The sequence below is a fragment of the Leptonychotes weddellii genome, chromosome 5 (assembly GCF_054177405.1).
Source record: "Leptonychotes weddellii isolate Sample4059 chromosome 5, ASM5417740v2, whole genome shotgun sequence".
NCBI lineage: Eukaryota > Metazoa > Chordata > Mammalia > Carnivora > Phocidae > Leptonychotes > Leptonychotes weddellii.
In genome coordinates this window covers 78,851,999-78,870,629 of record NC_138373.1, presented here as the reverse complement: position 1 = coordinate 78,870,629, position 18,631 = coordinate 78,851,999, and the positions used below count along the sequence as shown (strand labels likewise).

At 39.9% G+C, this 18,631-nt stretch overlaps 1 protein-coding gene across 3 annotated transcripts in view; it reads left to right on the top strand.

Annotated features, from left to right (window-relative positions):
• The first annotated feature begins 11,291 nt into the window (after positions 1–11,291).
• EPS8 (EGFR pathway substrate 8, signaling adaptor) overlaps positions 11,292–18,631 on the top strand; it is a 175,711-nt gene continuing 168,371 nt past the window's right edge. For all 3 annotated transcript variants that reach the window (XM_081821296.1, XM_081821294.1, XM_081821295.1), the window contains exon 1: positions 11,292–11,530. The gene's annotated coding sequence lies outside the window, so the exon portion shown is untranslated. The remainder of the gene's footprint in view (positions 11,531–18,631) is intronic.

Below are 18,631 nucleotides of genomic sequence, written 5' to 3'. Positions count from 1 at the left end.
AGGTCTCTCGCATCAGGACCAGCTGTGTCACAGACCAGGGTGGGAAAAAATTAAAAGCTCGTGACTTATAAGGAAACTAGAATAAATAGGCACTTAGGTTTCTATTTAAATCCGTCTTTCTAAGTGTATGAGATTATTTTTCCAACTGCTTTTATTGAGTGAAAGCTTCCATCTGGCTGCACTGAGGGAGACTCTCCGAGTTGTGGAGGGGTAGAATCAGGGCTGGAAGTAACCGGCATGTCTTTCCTTCCAACCCCCTCATTTTTCTTCTAGCAATTCTGGAGTGTGATGGAAACAGAATCTATCAAGTCCACATGCTCCAGACTTGCTCATTAAGCACAAACAGCTTCTGCCACTCCTGTGTTCCCTTCTAGCTCTTACTCCATCCCGCTTCCCAGCTAAGCATCTTGCAGACTGCAGTCTGTCTGCATTTGTTCTCTCCACTTCCTCACCTTCCTTTTACCTCCCCGGGACCTGGAGCTGCCACTGTTTGGAAACTGGCCTCACAGAGTGCGCTCATTAACCCCCCCTCCTCCATCTGTGCGAACGTGGGCTTTGGAGCAGGATGGCTGAACTTGAAATCTTGCTTTTGTCACTTGCTTCCTGTGTAAGCCTGGGCAGCAAGTTCACTTCTTTCTGCTTCATTTTCTCATCTAGAAAGCGGGAATAATGATCATAATCTCTACTGCACAAGGGTGTTGTGAGAATTGAAGGTATCAAGCCATGCAAGCTGCTAAAAATGGTCTCTACCATGTTATAATTCCTTAAGAAAATAAATCTGAGGTCTTAGGTATCATTATCTTTCTTGATACTTTTGGAGTATTACTGTTAACCAAGTCTCTCTTTCCAAGCTTCCTTCCATCCCTTCCTCTTTCCTTACTTCCCATGGGCTCATCTCCTAATTGTCCTCTTTCACTCTATTACCTGCTTCTCTGTTTTCAGTGGAAACTCCTTTGCCTCTCTCTGCCTCTTGACCTCTTAAATTATCCTTAAAATTTGCCTTCTTACTCTCATACATTTTCCTAAAGATGAAGGCATCCATGCTATTCCAAACCGGCCCTCTGCCTTGACTTCACTCATAGTTCTACACTTGTAACTAAATATTAGTTGTCTCCACCTATTACAAAGTTACTTCAATCCCAAGATGTCCAACACAGAATGGATTATCTCCCTAGGGCAGCTCCTTTCACCTGACCCGGTTTTACCTTGTAGTCAAAGGCACCACCACCTGTCTGGACACTCACATCAGAATTCTCTTCCTTCCTTGGCTTCTTCCACATTCAATCATATGACAATCTACTTGTGTCCCAAGTGTGGTCTTTCTTCTCTATTGCCACTTTCTTAGTTCAGGCCTTCATTACTTTTCTCTCTACAGAAGACCAGCCTTCTAACTTGTCTCCACTTCCTACCTTCTATTCCACCAACTACTGCTCACATATTTTCTAAGATTAAAAACCAGATCATTAATTCAATCATGTATTCACTCACTCTTTCATTACTCACTTACTTATTTACTTAATAACATTTAATGAAAGCCCGCGTGTGCCAAGTACAGATCATCGTACCCCACAGCACATGCATGCTTGTGCATGAGTGTGAACACACACATACACACATGCACACTGTTTCTCTCTTCATCCCCCCACAATTGCCTTGCATTGCCTTTTTTTCATAGCACTTAACACAGTCTGAAATCATCTTGTTCAATTCTTTATTGTCTGTTTCCCTTATGTAAATTCTGTAGAGCAGAGATTTGTAAGTTGTATTTATTACTGCATCCCCAGTGCCTGAGCAGAATTGAATGAATTAATGAGGAAAATTTGATCTGAATTATGAAGAACATGCAGCAGTTTGTCAAGGGAACTTGGAGTGGGGGGGCTGGGGGAGTGGACACAGAATGTACATAGGCACAAGGATAATAGAAAGGAGTCAAGGCACTTTGAGGAATTTAGAGGGAAATAAAATGAGCTGTACTTGGCACACAGTGGGTTTTCATTATATGTTATTAAGTAAAAGTAAGTGAGCAAGCGAGTAAATGAGTGAGTGAATGCACGATTGAATCAACAATAGGTTTTAGTCTTAGAGAATGTGTGAGCACTGATTGGTGGAATAGAAGATAGAAAGTGGAGACAAGTTAGAAGGTTTTAAATAGGGTAATTGGTCAGAGAAATCTTTTCTGATGAGGTAGCATTTGAGCTGAGCCCTGAATGAGGTGAAAGAGTGAGCCATGTAGATATCTGGAAGGAGAGCATTCCAGGGCTTGCGAACAGCAAGTGCTAAGGCACTGTGGTGGAAGTGTGCCAGGGTGCTAGAGCAAAGAAGTTGAAGGTGGTCAGTGAAAGGCGATAGAGCAAGTCTCTATGATGCCAGCCTGATTTTGCAATTTTTGTTGGGCATCCATTTCTCTGTGCTCAGACAGTGCTTGGGATTACATTGTGCTGTTACGACATGGCATATGGTGGTCATTGTTTATGTCTGTTTAATTGCTAATACTGCAAGCTCTCAAGGGTGGGGACCATTTTGTACTCCTTGTCGTATCTCCAGGGCCTATCGCTGTGCTTGGTAGGTGTTTGAACCTTTGCTGAAAAGATGAATCAGAGGCCCTAAAGATGCTTTCTCATGTTTGAGTCACGTGACTGGGTTTCTGGGTTCCCATTGTTCTCAACACTCTTCTTTTCATCACCTCATTCTCTTAGCATCTGTTAGTAATCTTCTGCCGGCTTTGGCTACTTCCCTACTGGCACCTTGCATCATGGACATTCCTGTATTGATTTCTAGTCACGACCCTCTACTCCTCCCCAGGTTTCCAATGTATTGCAGTGATAAGTGTGGCCTGTGTGGACAAAGAGCTCTGATTTTTGGAGCTGTGGGAAGGCTCAGCAGGGCACTGATATGTGAGAATAAAAGTATAGGGTGGGGTCAGAAAATGGAAGAATTTGCAAGTTGAGCAAATACAGGAAACTGACTATGATTACTTAGAAATACCATCCTGCAATCGTACTTTTAAGTTTTTATAAATACTTCGATATTTTTTGTGCAAGAATGAATAAGCTCTAGACCCTAGCTTACTTTGAGATGACCAAAAGGACATATTTGCATATATTAGAATAACGTGGTTTCGGGCACCTGGGTGGCTCAGTTGGTTAAGCGACTGCCTTCGGCTCAGGTCATGATCCCGGAGTCCCGGGATCGAGTCCCAGGTCGGGCTCCCTGCTTGGCGGGGAGTCTACTTCTCCCTCTAACCCTACCCCCTCTTGCGCTCTCTCTCTCCCTCTCTCAAATAAATAAATAAATAAATAAAAATCTTTAAAAAAAAAAGAATAACATGGTTTCATAAGATATCAGTCCCTGTAAATAGGTGACCTTTATAAAATGAAACTCCTTCCTTTTTTTTTTTTTTTTTTAGAGCAAGAGGTTGGAGTTCATTTTTAAAGGATAACAATCTCAAAGACTGTGAATACAAGTAATAATCATTAGCAAACAAAAAAGCCTCGTAATTGTCGAAAAGGTGTCATCAAGAATGTGAGCAAAATTTATATATCTTATCATAAAGTAATTTTTGAGTTCCCTATGTAAAACCTACTTAGTCGAATTTCATACGTAATTATAATAATTTGGTTGCCCATTGTTTTAAGTCACAGCAGACTAAAAGTAATAAATTACCAGGGCAGAAGATGGTAGAGGAAGTCACAGCCATTAAGTGGATGGAGGGATGCCCAGCTGCCCAGAAAAGGCAGAAAGACTTAAAGAAGCAGACATCAAGGGCTCAAAATGATAGCTATTGAGAGAGATAATGCAGTTACCCTTTGTGGCACCCCCATACAGGTCCGTAAGACTTAATCTGCAATGTTGAGTTGAAAGAGTCCAATTTTTAAAAATAAGTATTTGTTTATTTGTTTTTCAAATCTCATCTGCTGACAGAGCCTTACTTGCATTGCACTTGTTTGGCCCCAAATCTGATCTGAACTGATAGAAGGTTACTTACAAACTTTATTCTAATTTGTGTATCTTTTCTGGAGAAACAATGTGTTAATTACAGACCGTGCTGGGGGTGTTAGAAATATATGGAATAAGCCCCATGCAAGATCCTGTAAATGTTACCTGTATCTTCAGAGTGCCTTCATAGGATTTAAAAGTCTTAGTTGCAAGAACTTTGCATAAGGGGGACTGTAAAGTCATGAATTCACACAATGATACCTATGGTTAATAAGATCAGAAATGTTCTACTTAACGTGGTAAGAAAGTGTGGGAAATGCTTTGAAAGCTTAGTATTTGCAAGTGTTCATTAGAGGAAAGGAAAGTTGCAGTGCATTTGGAAAGTCAACAAGCCTTCATAGTATATTTTAGAGGTTTTCCTCTGTGTGTGTATGCGTGTGTGTTTCCAAGTCTTTTAAGATGAAATTAGACATGGAATCTGGGGGATATATTTGCTCTTGCCCTGCTGAGACTTGGATTTACACACTTATCAGAGAAATTATCTTTAAGGTTGTTTGGGTTCTCTCAAGCACCAGGGCTGTCTGAGTGAGAAAGTTATTCAGAGATCTGAATTTGCTTTTTAAAACCTTCTAAATTTGTAATAGGAGTTTTCTTTTGTTTTATCCTCTCCATCCCCCAGGATTCTTCTTCCAAAGAACAAATTTTGGGTGCCAACTTAAGGAGACAGAGTCTGTGTTTGCAATGCCAATGAGCATACGGAAAGGGAATCGTTAAATAGCTTGAGGGTTATTATAGCTCAGTAATCTAAAGACATAAAAACACAATTTTATATGTTAGGGCTGAATCTAGCTTAGTTATAGAAGAAGTAAAGAATTCAGAAACACCCAAATATCACAATAGATAATAAGTATTACTATGTTATTTTCTCTGCCCCCAAATAATATAGGTCCATAGTTAAAAATTCAAATATTATAGAAATATGTTAACTGAAAGACTAGAAGTAACTCCTAGCTACATTGTCACTTGTCTCCCCATAAAAATGTTATTAAAATGTTGGCTTGTATTTCTCTTACATTCTTTTTTATATGAATTAATTCATACTGTATAGGGCATTGCAACTTACCTCCCCCCCACTTCACAATTATATATCTTTTTTTAAAAAATTATTTATTTGAGAGAGAGAGAGAGCGCACACAAACAGAGGGAGGGGCAAAAGGAGAGGGAGAGAGAATCTTAAGCAGACTCTGTGCTGAGCACAGAGCCCTATGAGGGGCTTGATCCCAGGATCCTGAGATCATGACCTGAGCTGAAACCAAGAGTCAGATGCTCAGTAGACTGAGCCACCCAGGCACCCCAACAACCATACATCTTGATGTCCACCCAAGTTAGTAGTTAATTACCATCTCATTCTTTTCAATCATAAGATAGAATTCCATTTAATGATTATACTGTAACTTAAAATTGATGATTATTATTTACTTTTCTATATATTTTTCTTTTTCCCATGGTTATTTTACTTTTCGTTTTTGAATCTCTTCTACTTAGACACACGTAGAAAAATAAAAAGCCTAGTTTGACTAGAAAAAGTGGCAAATAGTGAAACAAGTGCTACTTTTGAATGGCAAATTTCCAGTTCTGTGGAATAAGCATACAATGATCTCAAAAAGATAAAACAAATGATATGTCTGTTTTGAATTTGAAAGAAAATTCAGAAAAAATAAAAAATAAATAAAAATAAAAATTATTCAGGTGTTAGTAATAAATGGATCAATATCTCTCAGATTCAAAAATTAAATTTCCCTCAATTGTAGAAGCAGAAGAATTTCTGGGAGAAATATATTGTACTGTAAAAATAAACATTCACATTTAAAATTAGGGACAGAATATCTGTGGTCCTGCTCAGAAAGCAGTGTTATATCTACAGAGCTCGTAAGTCATTGAAAGGTCAGGGATAAGGAATGAGCCATTCCGATGACCTGTGTCCAGGTAAATAAAAGAATAGTAACTGGATCACTTGCATCGACAATTGCCTTGTTCTTCTGCTGTCATTCTGCCTCATCTCTTTCAAACTCTCCACAGCTATAGCTGTCTTCCTGCATTAATGTCCTCCCTTCTCTATGCAATTCAACAATCTTTTCCTCTTGAAAGAGCAAGGACATTGAGTAAGGTGAAGGCCTATGACTCACTATTGCAATTTATCTATGCTAGCCTTGCTGGTCTATCTCCCTTCTTGTCCCTCAGAGGTAACCACTGTCTAAATTTTATAATTAATATTCCCTTGTTTACACGCTAGTTTTAAACAAATGTATATGTGTTCCTAGATAACATATCATTTAGTTTTGTTTGGTTGTAAGCTTTGTCAAAGGACAACTTGAACAAAATCTGTGAACTCCAGTGTTACGTTTCTAAGAGTTATCTATGCTGCTGAACATACCTGCTGTTTCCTCATGTTCCCCACTACAGAATATTTCATGATCTGGATATATCAAAATTTATTTCTCGTTCATTCAATTGTGAGTACTTTTAAATTTTCATTCTTGATTTCTTCTTGGATCCATGAGTTATTTAGAAGTCTATTTTAAAATCCCGTTTATTTAAGTTTACCTTTAGAAATTAAAATGTGCTGTTATATAGATTTTAAGTTAAACTTAAATCTTCAAAAAATTAGTCTATTAATTTCTAAATCTATTGGGAGACTTTAGTAGAGATTACAGGGTCTAAATCAGTGATCAACAAACCCAGCCTGCCACCTGTTTTTCTACACTAGTGAACTAAGAATGGTTGACTCATTTTAACTGGTTAAAAAACACGAAAGAAGGATAACACTTTGAGGTGGGTGAAAATTACAGACAATTCAAAATCTGGGGCACCTGGGTGGCTCAATTGGTTAAGCTGCTGATTTGATTTCGGCTCAGGTCATGATCTGGGGGTGGTGGGATTGAGCCCCGAGTCTGGCTCAATGCTCAGCACAGTCTGTCCCTATCCCTCTGTCCCCCCACCCCTCCCCCCTGCCCGCTCTTGCACATGCTCTCTCACTCCAAATAAATAAATAAATAAAAATCTTTAAAAAAATTCAAATTTAGCGCTCCTAGATAAAGTTTTATTGGAAAAACAGTCATGGCCATTAATTTAATTACTATCTTCGCTCCTGCAGGAAAAGATAGCTGAATTGCATAAACATATTTTCTATGGCAGCTTTCATGCTATGGTAGCAGAGTTGAGTAGTTGCAACAGAGACCTGCAAAGCCAATGTACTTACTATCTGACCCTTTACAGGAAAAGTTTTTCAACCTTTGGTCTAGATAATACAAATTCTTTGAAATGTATTAAGTATGTTGGTTAATTTATGTAAATATATATATATTTTTTAGATTTATTTATTTGAGAGAGTATGCGCCTGCATGTGGGTGAGTGGGGGAGGGGCAGAGGGAGAGGGAGAGGAAGAGAATCCCAAGCAGACTCCCTGTTGAGCACAGAGCCTGACAAGCGGCTGGATATCACAACCCTGAGACCACCCCAGCAGAAACCAAGATTTGGAAGCTTGACCAACTGAGCCGCTCAGGTGCCCCAATTTTTGAAAATATTTCTTATGGGTTTGTTGAGAATGTCCATTCTCTAAATGTTGTATACCTATAGATCTACATCTATATATCCATATCTATCTATATACATGGAATTATGAATAATTTATCGATAGGTGAGAGGGTGTTGAAATATCCCCCCGTAATGGTGGATTTATCAATTTCTCCTTATTGATTTATCATTAAGTTGTAACTTTGTCCATCTCCAATAATATTTTTGTATCTTAAGTCCCCTGTGTGTGATATCAATATAGCTACACCAATCTCCTTTTCATTGTTTTATACCTGATATAGTGTATGTTTTTAGTTCCTGGAGCCTCAAAACAATAACAATAGGAACATCAAAGATCACTGAGTACAGATCACCATGCCAAATATAATAATGAAAGAGTTTTAAATATTGCAAGGATTACCAAAACGACACACAGAGATATGAAATGAGCAAATGCTATTGAAAAAAAGGTGCTGATACACTTGCTGGATGCGAGGTTGCCACAAACCTTCGATTTGTAAAACAAACAAACAAACAAACCCCCACCCAGTACCTTTGAAGTGCAATAAAGTGAAGTGCAATAAAACAAGGGATGCCTGTATACCTTTTTCAAATTTATCTACGGATATGTTTTGCATTAGTTGCTTTTAAGACTGCCTATAAAGCTACACACAGTAGTCTCTAAATGATATTCAGGCATTAGATTCGGAGATTGGAATGGGGATGGGTATTTGAAGATGATATTTGACTCCTCAGCAGTTTAGGTATAGCTCGTAGTCTTCAGATTACATACATTCAGCCACTAAAATTTCTTCACATTTTCTATATATAGCTTTACACACAGCTGTAGACTTACTCCATCCCTCAAGTTTTGCAACCTCACTCCACATCTGAAAGACCCTATTCATTTCGTATGTCTTTCTTTGTTCTGTCCTGCATTATTTTCATCCCCTATACCAACATAAACAAATGAGATTTTTAGAAAGGGGACACTTGTATATGGTGTCACTATAAACAGGCAAGTTTGACCAATTCTCAGCAAAAGTATAAAAGAGATTAACATTGGTTCTAAGCACTTAGAAAAGGTAATGGGGATCATTGATGCCAGAATGGGTTAATTTGAAAATGGATCCTGTTTAACTAGCTTTGCTTTGTTTTGTTCCCCCCCCTTTTTTTTTTTTTTAGACTTTATTTATTTGACAGGGAGAGAGACAGTGGAGAGGGAACACAAGCAGGGGGAAAGGGAGAGGGAGAAGCAGGCTTCCCGCCGAGCAGGGAGCCCGATGCGGGGCTCGATCCCAGGACTCTGGGATCACGACCCGAGCCGAAGGCAGACGCTTAACGACTGAGCCGCCCAGGCGCCCCCCACCCCTTTCTTTAATAGGTACTTGGACTGGTGTATTTAGGCTTGCTAGAGGCAGTGAATTTTCATTTCAGTAAAACATTTAGAAAACCTTTCATGAAATCTTTGTTGGTTATAGTATGATTGCATGAACTAAAGTGCTTGATCTCGAAAAGTGTTGGTTCATAAATTATTATCTTGGAGACTATTTTTGGTGGTGGGCTACAAGATTCTTTTATTTTTTTCAGAAGATTTTATTTATTTATTTATTTATTTGACAGAGAGAGAGAGAGAGTACAAGCAGGCAGAGCGGCAGGCAGAGGGAGAGGGAGAAGCAGGCTCCCCGCCGAGCAGGGAGCCGGATGTGGGGCTGGATCCTGGATTCTGGGATCATGACTTGAGCCGAAGGCAGAGGCTTAACCGACTGAGCCACCCAGGCGCCCTTACAAGATTCTTTTCTAAGCCTGTTTTATATAATTTTATTAGACTTAGGTGGAAACAAAGAAGCCATGTTCATTAATTTCACAGATACTATAAGTTAAAAGTGATCACTAATAAGATTTCAAAATCTCAAATTATGTCTTAAAACAAGATGGAATTTAATATGGATCAAAGGCAAAAATTGGGTTTAAACGTGTAGAATTACAGAAACATAGACTATGTAAGGTGGAAGCTATGGTTTAATTATAGTCCATGTAAAATAGACTTGGATGTTTTATTCAACTCTAAGTAATACATTTGCTAAAAGAAAAACCTAACACAAGTTTGGGATACCTTACTGACAGGGTATGCTTGGATCAAGGGGCTACTGATCATTTTTTAACAAAGTTCTTAGCCCACTGTATTTGAGTGTTGTGTTCTCTTTTGAGTGCACAATTTAAGAAGGAAAAGGAAAAGTTGAAGGACATGCAAAGCAGGGTAAAAAGTGTGGTTATGACGGCTCACCATTCCATTTGACAAATAAAAGGATCTAAAAATTTTGAAAAATAGAAAAATATTAGATATTCTGACAGTAGTTTGGTTCAAATATTTCAAGGCCTGCAATGTCTGTAAAGAGTGAGATTAATTCCTTGGGGTCAGAATCAGCACCAGTGGTGTTAAGGGAAGTTGAACTGATGTTCACAAAGCAAATGATTATAGACATTTTAAGCAGACCTGGGTTTTAATTCTGGCATCAGTATTGGCTGTGGCAAAAGAGATGATACTTCTGAGCTTTACTTCCCTGTTGAATAGGGATAATAAGGCCTATCTCATTTTAAGGATTAGAAATAATACATAAAAATTGCTTAGTTCCTGACATAGGTAAAAATTGAATAATCATGATTATACATAATACCAATAAATATAAAGATTTCCAACATTGTAAAAGTTTAAGTGGATGATGGTATGATGGAAATATTGCAGAGAGGATTTCTACTTAAGATAGGGGACTGGACTGAAGGTCTATTTGAACTTTTAGCATAATGGTTTCCCCTGACTCCGTTGTGCTTTTCCTTGTCTCACAAAGCAAGCAGGTCCACTCTGTTTTAACCAAGTTTATCTTCGTTGATTTCTGAGAGTCAGTTGCCTTTAAAGAAGTTAGAACAGGAAGGGGGCGTAGCTATGACAAATGAGTGTTTTAAGAGTAAGAAAATATAACGCTCGAAGACTACAGGGCTTCTCATTTAGTGGCTCAGTGAGCTACTCATGGAGCTACTCATTACGAGGGCTGGTTAAGTTACGAGAGGGATTAAGTGAAAGAATCTCCACTACTTCAAACCACATCAGGCTCTTGGCAAGAACTACGTGAAGAACGGGATCTCAGGCAGGCTTGCGAAGCGGGTCTGGGCTTGCTGGCTGGAGCTAAGGACCGCACGGAGGCCCTTGGGTGCCACTAGTTGATGGCATGAATAGAAACAAAAAAGAGGAGAGCGACAAAATGGGGAAAATAGGTGGCAGGGCCGCGAGAAGGAAGACGAAGGTTGGCGGGTGGTTGGGCGCGGCGAGCTTTCTGCCCACGAGTTGTGCGCCAGGACCCGGGGCGCTGTAACTAGGCGCTCCCATGGCCAGGGGCATCAACCCTTGCCCGGGGGCGAATCTCCCCACACGCTCTGTTCTCCCTCCCGCGTCTCCCAGCTGCTAGTCGGTCCTGCTAGGGCACTTCTCGAAACCTGTCCGCAGCTAGGAACCTTGGCCCGACTTTGATGGCCTCGATAACTTAGCACGGCACCCTGACCTCTTTTCTCCCGCCCCTCTCCCGCCCACCCGGCCCCACCGCCCAGTACACCTCCCGCGCTGGGGTCGACCAGATACTCTGCGGCTCGGCTGCCGGCAAGACCCGGAGAGTGGAGCCAGCTCGGACCGCGTCGGGCGCGCGCGCCCGCGCCTTCTCGCTCGCTCCTAGCAGGGCTAGTGGGCATGCGCGGCGCGCGGCTGCCTTTGGCGGCGAGCGGGTGAGCGGGCGGGTAGCTCCAGACTTCACAGGCGGCGGCGGGCGCGGCGGTCTTGCCCAGCGCGAGGCCGGCGCTGTGCTCACCCCGGAGATCGCTGCTCTCCAGTCGGGCGCAGACGGCGGCTTTGCGGCTCGCGGAGGATTGGAAGGGCGTGGTCCAGGTCGGGGGCTTTCTCCTGGCCGCCTCCTGCCTCGTCCCGTCTCGAGGCGCCTCCGGGGAAAGCCACGGCCCCGAGGGCGGATCCGAGGTAAGAGCCCCTCGGGCGAAAGGCGCCGGCCGGGGGTCCAGCTGTTTGAACTCAGCCTCGATTTTTAAAAATCCGCTTTTGTGTGCTTGGATGGAGCGGTGCCAGGCACCGCGTCCGCTTTCATTCACTTTGACTGCTTTCAACTGGTGTTGGGGGCCAGGTGTGCCGGGGCGCTGCTACCGGAGCGCGTCCGTGCGCCCGGTCGTGGGGCGCCACGGAGCGGGTGCCGACCTTCGGCCGCCCAGCCGCCCGCCGAACCCGGGGCTCCGGGAGGGTGGGCAGAGAAGATTCTCCGTGTCCTTGTGATATTTCCTGGTAACCTGAGCTTCCGCACACACACCTGCGCTTATCTGGTCGGTGGGGCGACTACGGAGCCGGTATTCTCACAGTTTATTTTAGGCTTGGGGTTTCGAGAGCTACCCTCCCCACCCTCAAATGGAGGGGGTCTTTTCAGATTGGTAGTTTGGGGCAAGGTCCCACCATCGCATACCCTCTCAAATTAAGATAGCTCATTGTTTTTGAATAGTTGTCACTCCTGATTCCTGTTGACTTTCCGTTCTTAGTTTGTTCCACTTTACTCACCATTTTACTTTTGGAAGATGGCCTTTCTGGTGTCTTTGTCAATTAATGCCTTTGGAGTAGATTTCCCCATGTATGAAGACCCGGCTCGCTTCTCCTGGGGTCACTCTTCTTTCCTTTCAAGGACTATCTGTATGCAAAAATCTTTGCACGGATTGTTCTCTTCCTTTGCATTGTTTCTCAAATCCTTATTTTCCCGTAGACCCATCGTACTGCTGGAATCTCTTTGGGGGTAAGACGCCTGTGGTATTAGGATATGAAAACCAGAGACGTCTAGGGCGGTAGAGCATTAAGAATTGGAGTTCTCCTTTACAAAATATATTTTAATGAAATGTATTACTGCTTTTCTTTTGAAGGTTTCAGTTTTTGTCTCATAAGAGGAATAGGTAATATCTTAAGAGTTCAGATAAAACTTGGTTTCAGATGCATATGAACAGCTTGATTTTGGCTTTGTTATTCTTTTTTTTAAAGATTTTATTTATTTGTTTGCTGGAGAGAGAGCGAGAGAGAGTACAAGAGAGGGATTGGCAGGCAGAGGGAGAAGCACGCTCCCCGTGGAGCAAGGAGCCCGATGCGGGACTCGATCCTAGGATCCTGGGATCATGACCTGAGCCGAAGGCAGACGCCCAACCTACTGAGCCACCCAGGCGTCCCTGGCTTTGTTATTCTTTTGGGAGATAGGAGAATTAGGATTCCCAGATGACTTTATATATGTGTATGTATATGTATATATATAGTTATATTCATATACATATAGATATATATGTGTGTATACATATGTATCCATACACACACGGATATATACAGAAACAGCAAAGTAGCTGTGTTGTGTTTTGCTTCTAATTTATTTCTACTGAGAGGATACCATTCTAAAGGGACTTGGGTTTTGCAAATGTGCAGTAAATGTAGATCCTGTGGTCATTGAAATTAAAGTCAATGTTATCCTCTCTCACCTAGTATAGATTTTCAGTTTGGAATTGGAGTTTTTTGGACAGGTTCTTATAGTTCTTAAGTTGCTAGTGTGAAAAAATTTTGGTCATGAGTTCACACTTTGACTTACAATTAGAAAAATAATACACTTTATAGAATTGCCACTAAAGGGTATCACAAATGTAATAACATTTTATAGAAAGCCTTTAGTGCAGAATTCAAAGATTAAGACTTTTTAAAATTCCACAAGTCATTCACTCCACAGCAGAAAAAAAAATGAAGAAAACTTTTTTTTTTTTAAGATTTTATTTGTTTATTTGACAGAGAGAGACACAGCGAGAGAGGGAACACAAGCAGGGGGAGTGGGAGAGGGAGAAGCAGGCTTCCCGCTGAGCAGGGTGCCTGATGCGCGGCTCCATCCCAGGACCCCGGGATTATGACCTGCCGGAAGGCAGAAGTTTAATGACTGAGCCACCCAGGCGCCCCAACAAGAAAACTTTTAATTCCACTATTCTGAAATAACCACTGTTCACAATATTTGGTACATTCTCTTTGAAATATTTTTTCTTCCCACTTTCCAGTGTCATTGAATATCAATAAATAGTAATTTTCACCCTTTTATTGATGATGGGAGAATACTTGAAGTTGTATTTGGGGTGATTTTTCAGCATGGTTTATTCTGGTTTGTTCTTGGGAGTCTAATGTCTAATTTTGAACACTTTGCTTGTTTCCGATCAAATGAAAATATTTCATTTTGTTTTCATTTCTCATTTTTTCTCTTTTCAATTTTTTACCTATGCTGATACTTTTCAGTTATCAGTCCTTTAGGCTTCGTACTCTTTGCTTTCAGTTTTTATTTGACCCCAAATCCTAGACCCTTCCTTTTCTTGTGTTATGCTACATACATGTTCACTCACTGCCTTTTTTTTTTTTTCTGCTGACTCTCCTGTTTTCTTCATTTACCTATTTTAATTTTGCAAGAGCTCACTTAAACCATGGTTTGTATAAGAGAATATAGTATCCACAATAAGAGATGATGGTTTTCCTCAAGGTCTCTCTTTAGATGCTTGAAGTTTTGCTGGGTGAGTATTTTAGCACTGATTTCATTTATATAAAATTTAAGTTAGCTTTGGAGGGTTGTATTAAATAGATTTGGATCATCACAGAACAACCTAAGTTAATGACAGGTTACAAACTTTCAGACATCTGCAATGGTATGTAAGGGGAAAAGTGGAATTTTAGTTAAAGTACTTTAGCTATAGTATATCCCTGCTGGGAATTACTGCAAGAAGTTGTTTGCAGCTGTTAGTGATTGAAAATATTTTCTTAAGGAAAATTCTGTAACAACATAGTTGTCAACATTTTAACTTTAATGTATGCAGGGAAGGTGTTCAGTGCTTCACTACAGCCTCTTCAGTGATTTCTAGATACATTCTTAGACGGTATTTAAAAATATATATATATTATTTTTTAGATCAGTTTCAGATTTACAGAAAAAGTGTAAAGATAGTGCAGTGACTTTTTATATACACTGTTACCCAACTTCCTCTCTTATTACATCTTATATTAGTATTTTTTTTTAAAAGATTTTATTTATTTATTTGAGACAGAGAGAATGAGAGACAGAGAGCATGAGAGGGAGGAGGGTCAGAGGGAGAAGCAGACTCCCTGCCGAGCAGGGAGCCCGATGCGGGACTCGATCCCGGGACTCCAGGATCATGACCTGAGCCGAAGGCAGTCACTTAACCAACTGAGCCACCCAGGCGCCCCTATATTAGTATTTGTGATGATTAATGAAGCAGTATTGGTACATCATTACGAACTGAAATTCACGCTTTATTTAGCTTTCCTCAGTTTTTACCTGATGTCCTTTTTCCTGTTTCAGGGCCCTACCATCTTAGATACCACATTACACTTAGTTGTCATATCTCCTTACGGTCCTTTTGGCTGTGACAGCTTGTTAGACGTTGTTTTTGATGACCTTCACAGTTGTGAGGAGTATTGGTCATGTATTGTGTAGAATGCTCTTCAGTTGGAGTTAGTGTGACTTTGTTCTCATGGTCAGACATGGCTTTTAGTCTTTTGAAAGGAAGGTCACAGAAGTAAAATGCTGTTTTTATTACAGCATATAAAAGGTACGTTCTATGAACATGACTTTTATCACTGTTGATAATGATCTTGATCACCTGTCCGAGTTAGTGTTTGGTAGGTTTCTGCCCTGAAAAGTTACTCTTCTTCTTTCCATGCTGTACTTTTAGAAGGAAGTCACTGTGCACAGCACACATTTAAGGAGTGGATAGTTTTACTTCTCCTCCCTGAGGGTGGGGTATCTATATAGATTATTTAGAATTCTTCTGCGTGTCAGATTTTTTTTTCTCCCCATTTATGTATTTACTCAGTCATTTACTTATATTGGTCCGTACTCATGGATATACATTATATACTTTGGGTTATAATCCAGTACTACTTTATTTTGTTGCTCAAGTTGTTTCAGCTTTGGCCATTGGGAGCTCTTTCAGTTGGCTCTTGTGTCCCTTTGACATGTCTCCGTCAATGTGAGGTTTTTTTTTTTAATCATTACTTTCTGGCATTAAAAGGTGCTCCAGGGTCATCTTTTATATTTCCATTTCCTGTCCCAGTCCTAGAATCAGCTGGAAAGAATCTGTTTCATCTTCTTGGGAAATAGTATTAGAAGCCAAGATTTGGGTGCTGGGTTCTTGTTGCTACTGGGGTATCAATGCCTCTAGACCCTCTTATTTACAGAGCAGGAAACGTATGTATGTGTACAAACCCTGTATATACGCCTATCTATACATATTTCTCTATGTAATCATATGTATTCATGTTAAGCAAAATATGAATTCATATTTTGAGTCTATAACATAATATGAGTCTACAACTCTGCCTACCCCATTACCATTTGTATCGTTATGGCCTTTTCTTCTTGCTTATCTGTAAACTCATTCCAACCATGAAAAGAAATCTGGCTCCCACCATCTGTCATACATTTACTTAATTGTCAGTCCTTTTATATACTTATAGCAGTATTGAAATTGTTAACTTATATTCTCTTCAGAGAGTGGGAAACAACTTTATCAACTAGAGTACAGTTCTTATGTCCGTTCCTTTTGCTTTTAGTTTAGATTCCATTCCTTTTTCTCCTATCCCACTTAGTGAAGTAGTTGCACACAGAGATAATAGTGTCAGGGACGCCTGGGTTGCTCTGTCTTTAAGCGTCTGCCTTTGGCTCAGGTCATGGTCCCAGGGTCCTGGGATTGAGCCCCACACATCGGGCTCCCTGTTCCCTGTTCGGCGGGAAGCCTGCTTCTCCCTCTCCCACTCCCCCTGCTTGTGTTCCCTCTCTCGCTGTGTCTCTCTCTGTCAAATAAATAAATCTTCAAAAAAAAAATAGTGTCAGATCCTTTTGTTACAATTTTTATTCCATCCTGGGATCCTTCTGACCTTCTAAATGATTTTTTTTTTAAGTTTGCATACATTAAAGTTCTCTCTTTGTCCTGTAAAGTTCTCTGGGTTTTGACAAATGCATCATTTCATGTATCCATTAGTATAGTATCAAAGCATCATACATTAAAAAAACCCGTTCTTCATTTATCACTCCCTTAATCCACCCTCCCTTCTTCTCCCCCTCCCCCACAACAACTGATTTTTTTTTTTTTTAATTGTCCCTATAGTTTTGCCTTTTCCAGACATCATATAATCGGAATCATACAGCCTTTTCAGACTGGCTTCTTTCACTTATGAATATGCATTTAAGATTCGTTCATGTCTTCTTGTGATTTGATAGCTCATTTCTTTTTATCACTTGATAATTTTGCATTGTGTGGGTGTATCAGAGTTTGTGTATCTATTCATTTATCGATGGACATCTTTGTTGCTTCCAGTTTTTGGAAACTATGAACAAAGCTGCTACAAATATTCATGGACAAGTTCTTGTGTAGACACAAGATTTCACATCATTTGGGTAAATACCTAGGAACATGATTGCTGGATAATATAAGATTATTGTTAGCTTTATAAGATATTGCCAAACTGTTCTCCAGAGTGGCTGTGCCATTTTGCATTCCCATCAGCAATTAATGCAAGCTTCTGTTGCTTCTCATCCTTGTCAATTTTTGATATTGTCAGTTTTTTGGATTTTATGCATTCTAATAGGTATAGTAATATCTCATTGTTGCTTTAATTTGCCATTCCCTAATGACATTTAATGTTAAACATCTTTTCGTATGCTGTTGTCTTTTGTATATTTTCCTTGGGGAGATATCTGTTCTGAACTTTTGCCCTTTTTTTGATAGGGTTGTCAGTTTTCTTACTGTTTTAAGAATTCTTTATATCTTTTTCATACAGTCACTTTATCAGATATGTATTTTGCAGATATTTTCTTCTAGTCTGGCTTTTCTTTTTATTCTCTTAACAGTGTCTTTTCAGAGCAGATGTTTTTAATTTTAATAAATATCAATTTGTCAATTTCATGGATAGACTTTTGGTGTTGTATTTTAAAAATTCATTGCCAAAGTCAAGGCCATCTAGATTTTATCCTTTTTTTTTTTTTTTAGGAGTTTTATAATTTTACTTTTAGGTCTTTGATCCATTTTGAGTTCATTTTTATGAAAGGTGTAAAGTCTCTATCTAGATTCACTTTATTCATTTGTACCAAGACCAAGTAAATGAGATTTTTTAGTCAAGTAGATTATAAATTGGGCTTAGGATTGAAAAGAAAGTGTTTTTATTTGATTTTTAAAAACCTTCTGCAGAATTGCTTAAAGGAAACAGTTGAGAAATGACTTGGAAACTAAAATGTAGTAATACATATAGACTGTGTGTTGAGATTGGTTTCTGGACATTTGTGGAAGATGGAATTGTGTTGTTTTTTTTTTAATAAAAGATTTTATTTTTTATTTAAAAAAAGATTTTATTTATTTATTTGCTAGAGAGAGAGCACAAGCAGGAGGGAGAGGGAGAAGCAGGCTCCCCACTTAGCAGGGAGCCTGATGTATGACTCTATCCCAGGACCCTTGGATCATGACCTGAGCCAAAGGCAGACACTTAACTGACTGAGCCACCCAGGCACCTGGAAGGTGGAATTATTAATACAGAGTGATATCTATCAGTTCTTTCAGATCTAACCGTAAGAAATAATTAATAAGGTTTTCTTTTTTGCAAAGAGGATCTGAAATAAGGGATTTGCAAGGTGTATGCTGAGAAGAGGCAGATGATGTATGTACCATCTAGAAACTTGAGACTTAACTGTATGGTCTTGAATCGTATCCCATGCCATTCTTCTTGCCAGAAAGAAGTGGTTTTTTTTTTAAGTACCTTTCTTTTGATATGTCAGTAACACTGTTACTGACATTGGGGCCAGAATTTTTATATCGTTATGCTACGGATAGAATCATTAGCTTCCAAAAAGCATCTAGTGAGGTCTGACATAGTGAAAGTAGCAGCTTTGGTGTGGCAGGTGTTATATACATTATCTTTTTAAACTCTTACAAGAGCTCTTTAAGGCAGTTCTCCTTATTTCCATATTACAGGTAAGAAATGTGTTCAGAAAGATAAAGTGACTTATCTGTGATC